The sequence below is a fragment of the Gadus macrocephalus genome, chromosome 16 (assembly GCF_031168955.1).
Source record: "Gadus macrocephalus chromosome 16, ASM3116895v1".
NCBI classification, from domain to species: domain Eukaryota; kingdom Metazoa; phylum Chordata; class Actinopteri; order Gadiformes; family Gadidae; genus Gadus; species Gadus macrocephalus.
Window position 1 is genome coordinate 26466543 of NC_082397.1, and position 15409 is coordinate 26481951.

General features: G+C 42.2%; 2 long non-coding RNA genes across 2 annotated transcripts; one reads left to right on the forward strand and one right to left on the reverse strand.

Annotated features, from left to right (window-relative positions):
* Window positions 1-9447: 9447 nt before the first annotated feature.
* Window positions 9448-11813, reverse strand: LOC132475231 (uncharacterized). The gene is made up of 6 exons (XR_009529839.1): window positions 11598-11813; window positions 10619-11301; window positions 10312-10406; window positions 10015-10217; window positions 9649-9832; window positions 9448-9541 (listed from the first exon to the last, which is right to left on the reverse strand). It is a non-coding gene; the product is annotated as an uncharacterized LOC132475231 (long non-coding RNA).
* Window positions 11814-14449: 2636 nt separating this feature from the next.
* LOC132475079 (uncharacterized) lies at window positions 14450-15198 on the forward strand. The gene is made up of 3 exons (XR_009529803.1): window positions 14450-14527; window positions 14631-14899; window positions 14934-15198. It is a non-coding gene; the product is annotated as an uncharacterized LOC132475079 (long non-coding RNA).
* Window positions 15199-15409: the final 211 nt, after the last annotated feature.

Consider the following 15409-nt stretch of genomic DNA (forward strand, 5'->3'; position numbering starts at 1 on the left):
GCTGTCTTCCTTAGCATATGCATAAATACCGGTAGCAGTTCAAGAACGATAATGACAACCGTGAAAGCATTTCGAAGTGCTGACAAAACAAACAAAGCTAGCACTCGCTAGTAATACCTAGTTCGTAACGTTAGTAACCACTAACCTGTTATTATTGTTCATCATTTGAGATCCAACTTACCGTATCAACTTCAGCCATGTCTTCTTCTCTTTTTCGTCAAGGGGAAATCGGTAATTAGAGATAGCACTCAAAAGGTTAAACGAAACAAGAAATAGCTAAATTAACGTTGGAAGTAAAAGGAATGCAGGCGGAGATAAAATGCAAGAAAGGGGAAATCTTGGCCGCGCAACAACAAATCAGTGATCTAGAGCAGGGATGGGCAACTGGCGGCCCGCGGGCCGCATACGGCCCCCGCATCCTCACTCAGTAAGGCCAGCACATAATCTTTATTTAATAAAATAATAATAAAAATAAATAAATCGAGTTACAGAAAACTTGTTTAAGAAAGAAGAAAAGCAGAGTATCTGTTCATAGAATTCAAAGGCAAACCAATGTGTCTAGTTTGCTTAGAAACGATATCAGTCATGAAAGATTTCCACTTAAGTCGCCACTACAAATGTTAAGCTTGCTGGTAGTTCTACCAGGAGGACTCAAATCACGCGCGGCTGGCCGCCAATCACCAATCACCAGCTACCAATCACCTGCCTACACCTGCTCTATAAAGAGTAGTCTAACATATGTCTTTGCTGCTCAGGTCTTCGTTCAACGCATGCTGCTGCTTTACTGTGCTTCTGATTATCTCGCATATCTCGTCGCTTAGTTGCTACGTCGGTTAATACACACCAAGAGGTCATGACTTCGGATTCGTGCTGGTCGGCCTACTACTTCTGGTCCCGGCAAGCGAGCGCAGAAAGCCGTTCTTTTCGGTCCCCGGTATCCTCAACAACACCACCAACAAGTTCCCAACACGGACATCCGCCCGGTTCTACAAACCCTCGCCGAGTTGGTGCAAAGCATTGGCGCCAGGATGGACGCCGTCGAAACGCCATGCGGAACTCCCGGACGGGTCCAGGCCCCAACCCGCTGTCGTCGGTCGCCACGGCGCCTTTCTACTTCCAGCAACCATCAGGCTCGGCTTCCTCCGCCTTCACAGGCTACGCACCTTGCATGTGCCCTGCTACCATGGCTACTGCAGTCCCCGCGTTAGCCCCCGCAGCGTATTTTCTCTCACAGCTCTACCAGTCCAGCTTCAGGATGCGGCTCCCTCGGTTGGGTTAGGGGGTTTCTTCCAAGGGCAATGGTTTGCTGAGGGATGGCCAGTCGAAGCTGGTACGTTCGCCCTCGGGTCAGAGTCGTCTGCGCTGTTCGAGCTTTACCCTATCGCAGTAGCTAGCGTTCTGTGGGGCAAAGCATGGCGGTGTTAACGTCTAACCATGTTTTGCGATAACAAAGCAGCGTCAAAACGGCTGGGAAGGTGGTCTTCCACAGCATACGGATTTTACATCCGGTTGAATTCGTTGAGTTCGTTGCACACGTCGGTGTGGTACAACACAGAACTCTACGTTCGCAATCAAAGGTTCATAATTATCTTTATACCGTGCACTGTTTGGTTAACTCCTTGTGTCTGAGGTTTTTCCCTTCACTTTAACATGAATGAAGTTGATGGGTTTTAGGCACTGTGGTAACTGATTATTACTAAAGTTTTTATTGACGAAGGGCCTTTTAGATTGGTTCAGCTGCTGCTCACTAACTCTCAATGCGATTCACATATCGTTCAATTTATTCAAAAGATCCAAAGACAAAAAACAGGTACATTATGGTATCATTTTATATGATTATTTATAGTCTTATTGTTAATAGCTTCAGTCGCGTTGGTATTTAATTTTTCATTTGCTCGTTTAGCTACGTATGACGGTTAACAATGTTGGTGTAGGCCTATTACAATTATTTACGCGTGTAGGCCACTCCAACTCGCTCGATATTTAAAAAAGATTAGTGTGCTCTCTCAGAGCTGGGAGATTTCATCCTTATTTTAACATATTACTCGAGACGGTGTTTTCTCACAGTTCTACGGGTTCATGCGTTCTCGGGTTCATGCATTCATGCGTCCACGTCTCCTACTCAGACTTTTCCCCTACACGGGGTATTTAATTTTTCATTTGCTTGTTTAGCCATGTATGTCAGTTAACAATTTTGGTGTATTACAATTATTTATGTGTGTTGGCCACTCCAACTCACTCGATATTTTGAATAGATTAGTGTGCTCTCTCTGGGAGTTTTCATCCTTATTTTAACATATTACTCGAGTCAGTGTTTCTCACAGCGTTCTACGGCTTCATGTGTTCTACGGCTTCATGTGTTCTACGGGTTCATGTGTTCTACGGGTTCATGTGTTCTACGGGTTCATGCGTTTTACGGGTTCATGCGTTTTACGGGTTTATGCGTTCGCGGGTTTATGCGTTGGGTTTATGCGTACACGTCTCCTACTCAGACTTTTTCCCCCTACACGGGGCCTGACTTTCGCTGATGTCACCTTCTCTGCAAGGCATTTTTCATCTAAAAGCGATAGCCTAGGAGCAGCTGTTACTATTATCATTTCAAGAATCAACAACTCTCTGTCCTTACGCTTCCATGTTCCTTTATCTCAAGCTTCGGCAATGCACGTCCCCGAATCACCTGTTTATTTGCGGCCTGCCAATGACTAAAGGGTGGTTCAGAGTCAATCTCGCGACGGTGGTAGAAGGGTGCGGCCCACCATCTCCCCCCTACATTGGCCACTCCTTCCGGATTGGAGCGGCAACCACAGCCGCTGAACAAGGGTTGCCGGTCGCGTCTATCAAACGGCTGGGAAGGCGGTCTTCCACAGCTTACGAATCCTACATCCGGTCGAATTCATGGTTCTTCCTTCAAGCGCACACGATGCTCTAACGTCGGTTAAGGCAGGTTTATCACGTTTGCTACTACAGCTGTTTTTGGCGGCCTGTTTCCATTCTAGTTTAGTCTTTGTGTCAAGGTGTCACTTTTGTTTTTATGAGTTTAGACACGTTCATACTCTTTCTAGTGATGAGTATTTTAAGGAGCTGCATTTTCCCTCACATTGCCACAAGGGGAGCAAGACCTTATTGAAGGCTGCTCCACCACAGAAGGAGCCGAAGCCTTTACGTCACCCCGGCCACGCCCACTAGGCCACGCCCACTTGACGTCCTCTCTAGCGGGTGGTTTCGAACTCGAGAGGCCAGAGAGCCCAGAGAGCCAGAGGCCAGAGAGCCACTCCGGGCCTAAGCCCGGGGGCTCGAAGTAGATCACGGTATTTCCCTCTCACACGCGTTAGATACAATCCCCTCCGTTAAGCTTCAGTTACCATACCGAAACATGCCGACTTTATAATAAATGAAGTCAGTTAAAAGCATCCCGGGATTGGACAACTTTCTTCAAGAATATGCAACATATTGAAATTCCGTTTAGGTATTATCAAAGATACAAGTGCGTAGATTTGTTAAATAAGGTAAACGGTCGAAAATTGATGTTATGTCTTAAACAGTTGAAGTTCCGTTTGGACAAAACGTTATTACAGTTTATCACCTAGTTTAGGTCAACGGAAATGAAGACATTTTAGCAGTCTTACTTTGTAAAACACTTTCAGTCTCGTTTGTATTCGCCAACAACATCGCACTACGCATTTAATTATAGTTATTGTCATATGACCAGCATTGTTTTCCTCACGCGATAAAGGTTTGTCGATGACGACATTTAGTCATAATTTTCGGTGTCAAAAGCAACACTATTTGCAACTACTGGTGGTGGTGGTTATCAGGTAGGCCTACTAAACTCATAAAGCAAAATTCGGCTATATAACTCAAGGTTAACCTGCAGCAACCCCGGCAAGTTCGACCACGTCGGTGGATCATCTAGTAAACACTCTTTGAGTTTGGTGTCACGTTGGTGGTATATCATGGAAAAAATAAAACTCGGTTCGCTGCGGCGACCCCGGTGAGTGCGTTGACCAAAGCGCAGCGGTAACAACTCGGGCACTCGTGACTATGACCACGTCGGCGGCACGTTATCTATTACTCATGGTTGACTGCAGTAACCCCGGTGAGTGCGTTGACCACGTCAACGCACAACTGGGGCACAACTCAGGCACTAGTCGTGAGTTCGTTGCACACGTCTGTGCGGTACAACACAGAACTCGACGTCCTACATCCGGTCGAATTCAAGGTTCTTTCTTCAAGCGCACACGATGCTCTCTAACGTCGGTTAAGACAGGTTTTACACGTTTGCAACCATAGCTGTTTTTGGTGGCCTGTTTCCTTTCTAGTGTTGGTCTAGTCTTGTGTCAAGCTGTCATTTTAGTTTTTATTAGTTTTAGTTACATTCATACTCTTTCCAGTGTTATCGTATTTCCATTTAGATATTATCGAAGTTACAAGTGCGTAGTTTTGTTAAATAAGGTAAATGGTTGAAAATTGATGTTATGTCTGGAACAGTTGAAGTTCCAGTCGAACAAAATAACGTTATAAGTCTTTATCGCCTAGTTTAGGTCAACGAAAATGAAGAGACATTTTAGCAGTCTTATTTTCGTAAAACACTTTTTAGTCTTGGTTTATTCGCCAACTATATTGTACTATGCATTTAATCACTGCTATTGTCACATGCCCAGCATCCACGTTGCGTCCAGTCTCGTTTTTCTCACGCGATAAAAGTTTGTTGATGACGACTTAGTCATAATTTTCATTGCCAAAAGCAACACTATTTGCAACTACCGGCGGTGGTGGTTATCAGGTACTAAATTCATAAAGCAAAATTCGGTTTCATAACTCAGGTTAACCTGCAGCAACCCCGGCGAGTGTGACCACGTCGGTGGATCATCTAGAAAACACTCTTGAGTTCGCTGTCACGTCAGTGGCGTAAATAGGAAAATAAAACTCAAGGTTGCAGCGGCAACCCCGGTGAGTGCGTTGACCACGTCGGTGGTAACAACTCGGGCACTCGTGAGTATGACCACGTCGGTGGCATGTTATCTAATACTCATGGTTTGACTGCAGTAACCCCGGTGAGTGCGTTGCTCACGTCGGTGGGAACAACTCAAGCACTCGTGAGTTTGTTGCGCACGTCGGTGCGGTACAACTCAGAACTCTAGTTCGTTGCAGCAACCCCGGTGAGTGCGTTGCCCACGTCGGTGGGAACAACTCAAGCACTCGTGAGTTCGTTGCGCACGTCGGTGTGGTACAACACAGAACTCCACGTTCGCTGCAGCAACCCTGGTAGTGCGTTGACCACGTCGGTGGGCACAACTCGGGCACATGCAAATTTAATTACCACGTCGGTGGCATAATATCAAACACTCAAGTGCAGGGCACTCGGAGTTCATTGAACACGTCGGTGTTCAACACGGAAGTACACAATATTTGCTGCAGCAACACCGGTGAGTGCGTGACCACGTCGGTGGCACATCAAGGGCACTCGTGATTTCGTTGACCACGTCGGTGTTCAACATAGAAGTTCACAATACTTGCTGCAACAACACCGGTGAGTGCGTGACCACGTCGGTGGCACATCAAGGGCACTCGTGAGTTCGTTGACCACGTCGGTGGTTCAACGCGAAAGCACTCAGGTCACGCAGCGACCCCGGAGAGTGAATCGACCACGGCAGTTGGTACAGCACGAAAGCACTCGTGGCTCGCTGCGTAACAGCTGCAGAGTGCTCTAAATTTTAATTGATCTCGTTTCATTTCATGTCAACTGCTTTTACGTGATTCATCGATCTCGCTGACGGTTTTAAGCTTATCGTTTTACGGTATGTATGATTGACTCTTAATATGTCGTATATTGGGTATGCCTTTTATCTTCCAGAAGCAGTATAGATCCTTGTCCACTTCTTCTACGCAGGTATGTATGGTCTCATTACCCCCTTTCGCTATTCTATTTTTGGGGTCGGCTCCGCCCCTGCCAGTCCCGGCAGGACATGCCGAGTTATCACCTATTTCCGGCGTAGGCCTACGTCCTCTCTTTTGGGGAAGGCTCCGCCCCTGCTAGTCCTGGCAGGATACGCCGAGTCCGCACGTCACCCTGGATCAGTGACGGGGCTCATGCCAAAGATTTACCATGCAAAATATTCCCATGTCGTTATTTAAATAAATCCTGTTCATACTTATCAGTGATCGAGTCTTTATGGGAGAAATGTTAAGCTTGCTGGTAGTTCTACCAGGAGGACTCAAATCACGCGCGGCTGGCCGCCAATCACCAATCACCAGCTACCAATCACCTGCCTACACCTGCTCTATAAAGAGTAGTCTAACATATGTCTTTGCTGCTCAGGTCTTCGTTCAACGCACCTCCATCCACCCCACCACCACCAGGTTGGCCTCAGTCTACTTGTCCAGGGGAAGGCTCCGCCCCTGCTAGTCCTGGCAGGATACGCCGAGTCTGCACGTCACCCTGGATCAGTGACGGGGCTCATGCCAAAGATTTACCATGCAAAATATTCCCATGTCGTTATTTAAATAAATCCTGTTCATACTTATCAGTGATCGAGTCTTTATGGGAGAACTACTACCACTGCCCTGAAGTGAATATCATGCTTGTTGGGTTTGAGTTCATTGAGTTGTTGCACTTAATGTTGGGCCACTGTTTTTCAGTTTTGTGACATCGTTGAATGATGATGTATGTGAGCCCTTTGCGCTGATCAAAATACTAACCAATCATGTGGCTGTTTGAGCATGGAAAACATGAAATGAATGTATGTTGGTTCAATCAACATACCATACATAGGTTATGAATCTGGGAGATTTTGTAGGTAGTGGCCATCCCCAAAATGCACCAGGATACAGGAAATCATATCCAACAATTTCAAAAATGTGTAGCTTCTCTCAGTTTACGTCTAGTTGAAGTGCACAATCACATGGCCCTCTGATGGTGATGATGAAGAATTGTGGCCCTCTTTATCATGAAAGTTGCCCATAAAGAGCCAACTATGAATGAAATATTGACTCATCTGCTGGTACAACAAAGTCTCATGGCTGAGAGACTCAATTATTATGAGAGCAAATCGAAGCAGAACAAAAGAAGCCAGAGGATGGAGAGGCACCTCATTCAATAGTCTGGTTCTTAACCTGGCAGACACGGCAGAGAGTTCTACAAGCGGCCTGGGAGAATAAGAGGGCCCCGATCATGCATGCTGACGAGAGGATTTATATAATGAAGAGGAGCCAGTATACCGCGATACGAAAGGAATTATGTGAAAGGAAAGTAAAGTTTCACTTTATGTATCCAGCGAGGCTGAAGGTGTTCACTAATGGGGGGGGAGCAGGTGTTCAACACGCGACTGAGGCCACCGCGGCACTCCAAGCACAAAACATCATCGGAACGCACAGTAGGGCGCATGACGAATGGCCGGTGCCCTCCGGAGAGCAGGCAGCACATAGGGGCAAGAGGAAGAAGTTGGATTACAAGACAGCTGAACTATTGAAGAAGCTCACGGGAAAAGAGAGAGACTGATGGTCTTAAGGTACTCTGATGGACGATCTCTCCTTTTCTACTTTTCACAATCTCGTGAATAATTAGTGGATTAATTGGTGGTTTAATGAAATGCTGTTTTTTCCCTTTGTTTCAATCTAGGGCACATTGATGTTGGCCTTTGGAATTATGTTTGGATTATTGTTTTAGTTATTAGCGACAAAAGAACCACGACATGTTAGAAAATATTATAAACCACAATAAAACAAGGAATATGAAGAATAGTTGGTAACGGTTTATATTAAGGTCCTTGTAGTAAGCCTTTGTTAATAGGTAATAAGACCTTATTATATGCTTATTAACTCTAATTGGGGTTAATAAGACTATCTATAAGGGTCAATAATAGCATAATAACCGTGTTTATTGTGAGATTATAAGACTTTTCCCACATGAAAAAATTCTATAGTTTACTATAGTAAATAAACTATAGTATACCCTATATATACTATAGTAAATATTGTAGTGTTTTTGAACCTTACTATAGTAGTTTTACTACAGAAAACTATAGTATACTACAAAAAATTCTATAGTTTACTATAGTAAATAAACTATATGTGGTGAACCTCAGTAGGGGTTGCGAATGCAACCCCATCTTAGCTCCTCCCCCTGCACCCAGGTGCAGATAAAAGGGTCAAGATGGCTGAACTCAGCCTCTGTTGGTTACCTCCTAGGGTGGTGAGTAGGGTCCCCGCTTTCTAACAGTTGTGAGTTCCCATTTGAACTTTTATTAATTAGTGTCTCTTGTTTTTAGGATCCCCTGCTGCTGTTTTGTATGGTTTTAGTTGTTCTGTTTAGCTGTGATGTTTTGTACAGTTTTAGTTGTTCTGTTTAGCTATGCTGTTTTGTTTTGGTTCCGTTTGCTATTTTGTTTTGGTTGCTTTGATTCAGTTTGCTTTTGTGTTATTTTCCCTTTTCTGTTTCATTGTTTGACCTAGGGGTTACATAACCCCTGTTTTGCTGTTTGGTTTGGTTTGGCTCCACTTTTCTTTATTTAGTTATTGTAATAAAAGAAACAGTTCATATATTTATTGTCTCTGCCTCTTTAGTTCTCGAACCTGTGTCCTTATTATTTCTGTAATATCATAGTTTAACTTTCTTTGTTCTATATTTCCTGGGGTGTAATTCCCCAGGTGGCGTTGTCGGTCCCTCTTTAGTTATTTCCCCCTCCCCTCGTTAATATTGACTTTTACACTGAGCCCCGCCACATATAGTATACCCTACTATAGTAAATATTGTAGTGCTTTTTAACCTTACTATAGTAGTTTTACTGCAGTAAACTACAAAAAATTCTATAGTTTACTATAGTAAATAAACGACAGTACACCCTATATATACTATAGTAAATATTGTAGTGTTTTTGAACCTTACTATAGTAGTTTTACTACAGTAAACTATAGTATACTACAGAAAATTCTATAGTTTACTATAGTAAATAAACGACAGTACACCCTATATATACTATAGTAAATATTGTAGTGTTTTTGAACCTTACTATAGTAGTTTTACTACAGTAAACTATAGTATACTACAGAAAACTGCAGTTTTATTACTACAGTATACTACATTATATACTACTACAGTTTACTACATAAACTACAATCTATAGTTCTCTAATCTGAAGTAAATTACAGAACTTTTATTTTGCTATAGAATACTACAATTACGATACCATAGTACTATATATACTGCATTACAATAACTGCAGTATGCAGTATTTTGTTGTTCTTTTAACTATGTCATTGTACTTTACCTAATGGATATTTTCAACTGGATCACTTTTTGTTGCCATTTTTAACCATAGTGCTGTAACAATAATTCACTGCACATAAATTAGGCTTACAACCACCATTAACACAGTGTTTTCTACAGACTGCTAAAATACAAAAAAAATAGAACAAAAGTTTAACTTCTTTAAACAGTTGATAATTTATTGTTTCTGAAATTTGGCAGCATTGTTCATCTTTTGTCGTACAAATGCTTTTATGTTCGTATCAGTTACGTAGGTGAACTTCAACTTTGCAGCATCTGTGGGAATACACACACACACACACACACACACACATACACGAAAGATGAGCATGAGAATGAGGGTATCACTCAACCAACATCTTTTCTCATTTCTATATACCTACTTGTTATTTCAACAAGGTCCTGTTTGGCAAGGCCAGGTTTTCCTTCTGTGCAGCTGCTGGATGACTGGCCAGTCACTGAATGGCCTGCCATATATTCCCTGGTATACATCCCATGTAGGAGATCATTTATGAACTTCTGGGGGCTTTGGAAGGAGCAGCGCTCCACAAGTCCTTTTGGAATGACCTTTAATGCAAGTAGATAACATTACCACAAATCTACTTCAACATACAGCAGACTAGCGTTTTACCTCAATGATATATGTATGCATTTAGATTAACCGAGTGTACGGCTGATGCATTTAGAAAAACAGTGCAACTGAAACTAAGTAACTTAACCTATACAAATAAAGTCAAACAGATTCTTACAGAGTGGCCCAGGGCCTCTGTTGCTGATGCTGATGATGGACCTGGAGCTGGTGATGGGTCTTCTGTTGCTGGTGCTGGAACTGCTGTTGGTGCTGGTGATAGTGTTGGTTCTGGTCTTGGTCTTGGTGTTGGTATTGGTGTTGTCGTTGGTCTTGGTGCTGAGCGGAGAAACTCCTCCATCTTCTGCAAAACGTCTGGCAGCACTAAGCAAAGGACTCATAATAGCCTTTTAGCTAACATGTAAAACAGAAAAACCCTTGTGTAAAAAAAAAAAAAAGTTTTCAACAATAGCATTACATTTTCAATGTTGCTATTTTTGCCTTGAGAGAATCATTTTACCTCTGCAGCCTGTGGTTGTTCTCCCTCAAGAGCTCACAAGATGGGTGATGGCACTGAAAATAAAAATTCCATTAAAAAAACAAAACTGACTCACATACACCTGGGCAAATACCTACAGAAGCCAGTTAGAGGGTACAAAGCTTACAGCTGATAGATTACAGGAATATATTGCTGTATCTATCCCTATACTATAGTTAGGAAATAAAAACTTTAATTGTAGGTAGAACATTAAGTGCAGACAGTTTATTGCATTAGTGGATCTTACTTCATTCCTGGTTTCATTAATTGAGTTCAGCTGACATGATCCTATGACAAACAGAAGATGTACATAGAGTTAAGTGTTACATCAAGACTGTACAACAGAGGTCAGCAAGGGGGATGAGCCTGAGCGAGTAGACAATGCAGGCGGAACAGGAGATGAATACTCAAATATAATCTTGTTAATATGCTTAATAAGTTGACAGAAAGCAAAAAGTCAAAATGATCTGACAGGCCAGGCAAAGCAGGCCAGTTGGCGACCCCATGGTGTACAATATGACAGACAACATTAGGCTACATCACATTACAATAATTCACTGATGTTAAGAAGCACTTCCATACGGTGAATATTTGTACATCACTGCACCAATACCTTGCTTTTCCAGTTCCATTAAGACGTTAAGACCTGTGTTTTTTCTCTTCTTCTTCTTACATTTAACTGAGGATCCTTTAAATCATAATGAAGTTTAGTTTTTCAACGATTTTAATTTAACTCATCCACAAGGCCTATAGATGACATTTCTGCGATAAAACTTTAGTTACCTACCAGCGATACGTCATCGTCGTCGTCAGAATATCGACCATTCTTCAGTTTCTTCCTTTTCCCCTTCCCTTTCTCCTCCGGGCTCGACAGTTTGTCTCCACCATCAAGATAATGCCTCCTCTTGCAAACCAACTCCTCTCTGTTGTCTGAAAACGTCAAAATTATGACGTTTTCATAATGTGTCTTTAAAATGCTAGTATTATTTTGGGCAAAATAAAGTTTCTCTCAATAAATCCAGGCCGCGCACCCCACACTTCCCGCGCCTCACATTATAGGCCGCGAGCTAGGGGGCCTTATCGTGCCTTACCGTTGTGAGCTTAACAATTAACAACGTTTTTGAAACGAAAACGTTTACCGTGATATTTGAAATATTACCATATGTATGTATTATGCACATATTTTATATAAACACAGTCAAAGGAGAAAAAAACTTGTTACTTACCACTGACTGATATAATCCGTCCTGGACATGACACAATCCTTCCCTTGTTTGGCCAATTAACTTTATACATTACAAAAGGATCTTTTAAATTTACTTCCCCTACCACCCATGATATTTCGCCTATGTCCACAGCCCCTTCATCCGGAAAGTCAAATAGTGCATATTTTGCCATTTTCTTTATTTTTCCGTAGCAAACTCACGACTAAAACTCACGACTCGACTCAAATATGCAACGGACGTCTCACGCGCTGCGAATGCGTAGCATATGTTTACAACCGCATTCGCAGCGCGTGAGACGCTCGCGGGTTTACAGTTATCTTTTCAGTTGTTCAGTTGGTGTTTTCAGTTTAAATTTGTCTGCATTGACAGTCGTCTAACTGCAAAATGTCAGGAAATTATAAACGATATTTGTCTGATTTTTCTATACCTGTGCCAAAAACTACAAGATGGTACAGAAGTCAATTGAGAACAGAGGAACGGCCAGCAAGTTCGACCGAGGAGGCAAGAAAAACTGGAATAAGAGCGCCTCCTTGCGACACTTGTCGAAGTAATTCCCTAGAGCTAGGCTAACCTCTATTTGTCCACTGGCTTCCAGATTGATTCAAGGCCTTCATTTGAAGCTGAATTCTCTGATGACGGAGACCATGATGATCAAATGAATACACAGTCTATGGTGTGTACACACTAAACACAAAGTTAATTAAAAGAATGGATGTTAAGAAATTATAACTGTACAATTTAAATTTAAATTCAAGCTGCCACAAACAGCTACTTAAGTGTTTGCTGTGGGTATCCTAATCTCATTGGTAAATTTGGCTTTTCCAGATTGACTCTTCAGATGAAGCTGAATTCCCCTGTGATGATCCACCAGACCATGTTGAGCAAGTGTGTACACACACAACACGCAAACACACCTAGTTGAAATAGGGAGAACGGAGTGGCATATAAGACTTTATGACAGAATTCTGCATTGATGATTGAGTAGCCTACTTTATAAGTAATGTTAATTGTGTGTCCAACCTTTTACTAAAATTAGAAATATAACATATTTGTATATAATACACTATAGGCCTATCGTAATCAGCACTCAAGTTGAGGGGGGATGGCATTCCCCTTTGGAATTAAAATGATCAAAATCATCAATCTCTTATTTTATCAATTAATGTGGAAATATTACCGCTATTTCATTATAGCGGTTTCCTTTTTCAATTCGGCGCAACGTAGGGTTGCCACGGTGTGGACATTTCACACCGAGTAATACACTTGTGTTAACACCGGTATTACCGAGTATAAACGGTATAAACTTTTAAACTATAGGTCAACCGCCATCTTCTGCGTCAACTCTCCTCTCACACTCAGTGACAGCGTCTGGCAGCGCGCCAATTCTCGGTGACAGCATCTTATATCACTCCATGCCTGGAAGTAGAAACAGTTACAAAGTAAAACATATGTTGGATGATGGAGAGGGTGTAAATGTTGTTACTCCGGGAGTGAGCAAGGCGATGGAGAGACTAACGAAAGCTTAGGCACACGGCGAGTGAACTGCTCCATAGGATAAATTGCCGGCGAACCGTTCTCGCCGAGCCTTCTCTCGGAGGGACGCTAAAGTGTGTTCCATAGCGAACGTCGTGCATTTTGAAGGCAGCCGGGAGGGACTACTTTTTTGTATTCTTTAATAAAACGGCTACTTTGACTTTCTTGGTTTCTTTTTAAATGTAGTGTGTCTATGACTTTCGTTTTGCCATAATAGTAACCATTGTATAAAAGCAATAGATCACTTCAGTCAGTGGTATGTGCTCATTATACCACTGTGAAGGGAGTCGCCGGCCCTCCGCTGAGCGTCGGGGCCGGACAACGCCCCTTAACAGTGGTATAATGAGGACATACCACAGCCTGTCGTGATCTATTGCTTAAATATAATATCACGGCCAAAAGCTCTGTGCGCCTCCAGATGGCCGTAGCACGGGGAGCTCTCGTAGGGATTGGGCTTCGCAGGGTTTATTTACCGGCGTTGCTATGGTTACCGGTCTTGTGTGTTCCAACGGTTTATTAGGTAGCCTATCTATTATTATATCTATCTATTATTATAAAAAAAATATTTTCTTAATTATAATTATATTATTAATTTCTACTGATTTTTTTATTACTGGAAAAAATAAATAGAAATAACTGTGTTGCCGGTGTGTCCTCAACACCGCTAACATCATTAATACCGTATACCGCGGCAACCCTAGTGCAACGATATACTTTTCCCAGGGACAGATTTGACAGCGATACTGCCTTCTCGGGCAGTATGCTATTGCGCAAGCACGCAGGTGTACTTGCGCAATAGTGCCTTCACGAGCTCAATTCCACACCGTACGAGACAGACACTGATAGCGTGAACCTGTCTCTGCATCTCAGACATCGCTTCCGCAGGCAACTCTGTCCCCTTTTCTCCCTTTCATTCCAACCCGTGTTTAACGCCAGTCTCCCTTCTCTGCCGAATGAATTTTTGAAGAATAAGAATCAGTTTTTAATATCCTTAAATGTGATGTATGCCTCCGAATTGTGTGATGCGTCCGATCAGCTGCGTTTTTGGGGATAAAATGAGAGCGATGTCATGACAGTAGTCATCTCTCTTATTTTATCCCCAAAAATATATAATTATATAATAATAATAATTATTATTATCACACCGTTGGTCTCCCACCATATGCTGTCATCATCACAAATGATCTGTCCCTAAAAGTTAATATCCACCATCCCCCCTGGCTTTTTTTTACAACTCGACCACTTATCGTAATAACTCGAGAACTGTGGGTCTGGGTCTGAACATGCACAGAACTTTGACACTCATTTTCAATTAAACACAGCCCGACTTGACACCAGAAGATGGAACAAATGAAACAGAATCCGCTGAAATGGATGACGATGAGCAGTGTTTCACAGTGAGTATTTTTGTGATTATTATTCTGTGTGATGAACTAACGACAATAAAATCATGAGTTACGAAATGCAATGCATTGTTTCTGTCTGCATCTCTTTGCACAGAACATCTTCAACGATCCTGAAATCCAAGAGCAACCCATCTACTCTGGTGCATCAATTAACCGTGGACAGCTACTGTGCCTCATTCTGGCGTTCATCTTGAAACACAGCATTAGTGGCAGTGGATTAAAAGATTTGTTGGATCTTTTAAATATTGTAGCACCTGGATGTGCCCCCACAAGTAAATACTACTTTGACAAATCTTTCTTTAATTTGGCAAAACAATTCGAAATTCACCATTACTGTAAAATTTGCTCGCAATATATAGGTAAGTTGTTTACCGAGTGACGGAAATGTTGATGAAAGAGTAAACAAAAATGAAGGGTATTATTTTCTCGTAATGCCCTTACGGCAACAACTGAAGGAGCTCTTCCAAAACACTACTTTCTACAAGTTCTTAAACGACAACAAAACAAATATGGGCATGGGGGACATTTACAGTGGAAGTATGTACACCTCAAAACTTAAAACCTTTGTTGATACCCTTGACAACATTTCACTTTCATTTAATATTGATGGGGCTTCAGTTTTTAAATCATCCAATTACTCAATTTGGCCAATTATCTGCACAGTCAATTAGGGCTGGCCCGAATGCCATTTTTCAGGCTTCGAATACTCATTGGTTTTTCCGAGCGAATATTTGAATACTCGTTCCAGACAAAAACACCATCAAAAACAACATTAATAAACCCTATATACTCCCTGGAACCGATTTTGACAGTATCTGCATATTTTGTTGAAGATTTAATAGCTTTTGAACGTTAATTAGTAGGTCTAAGTAG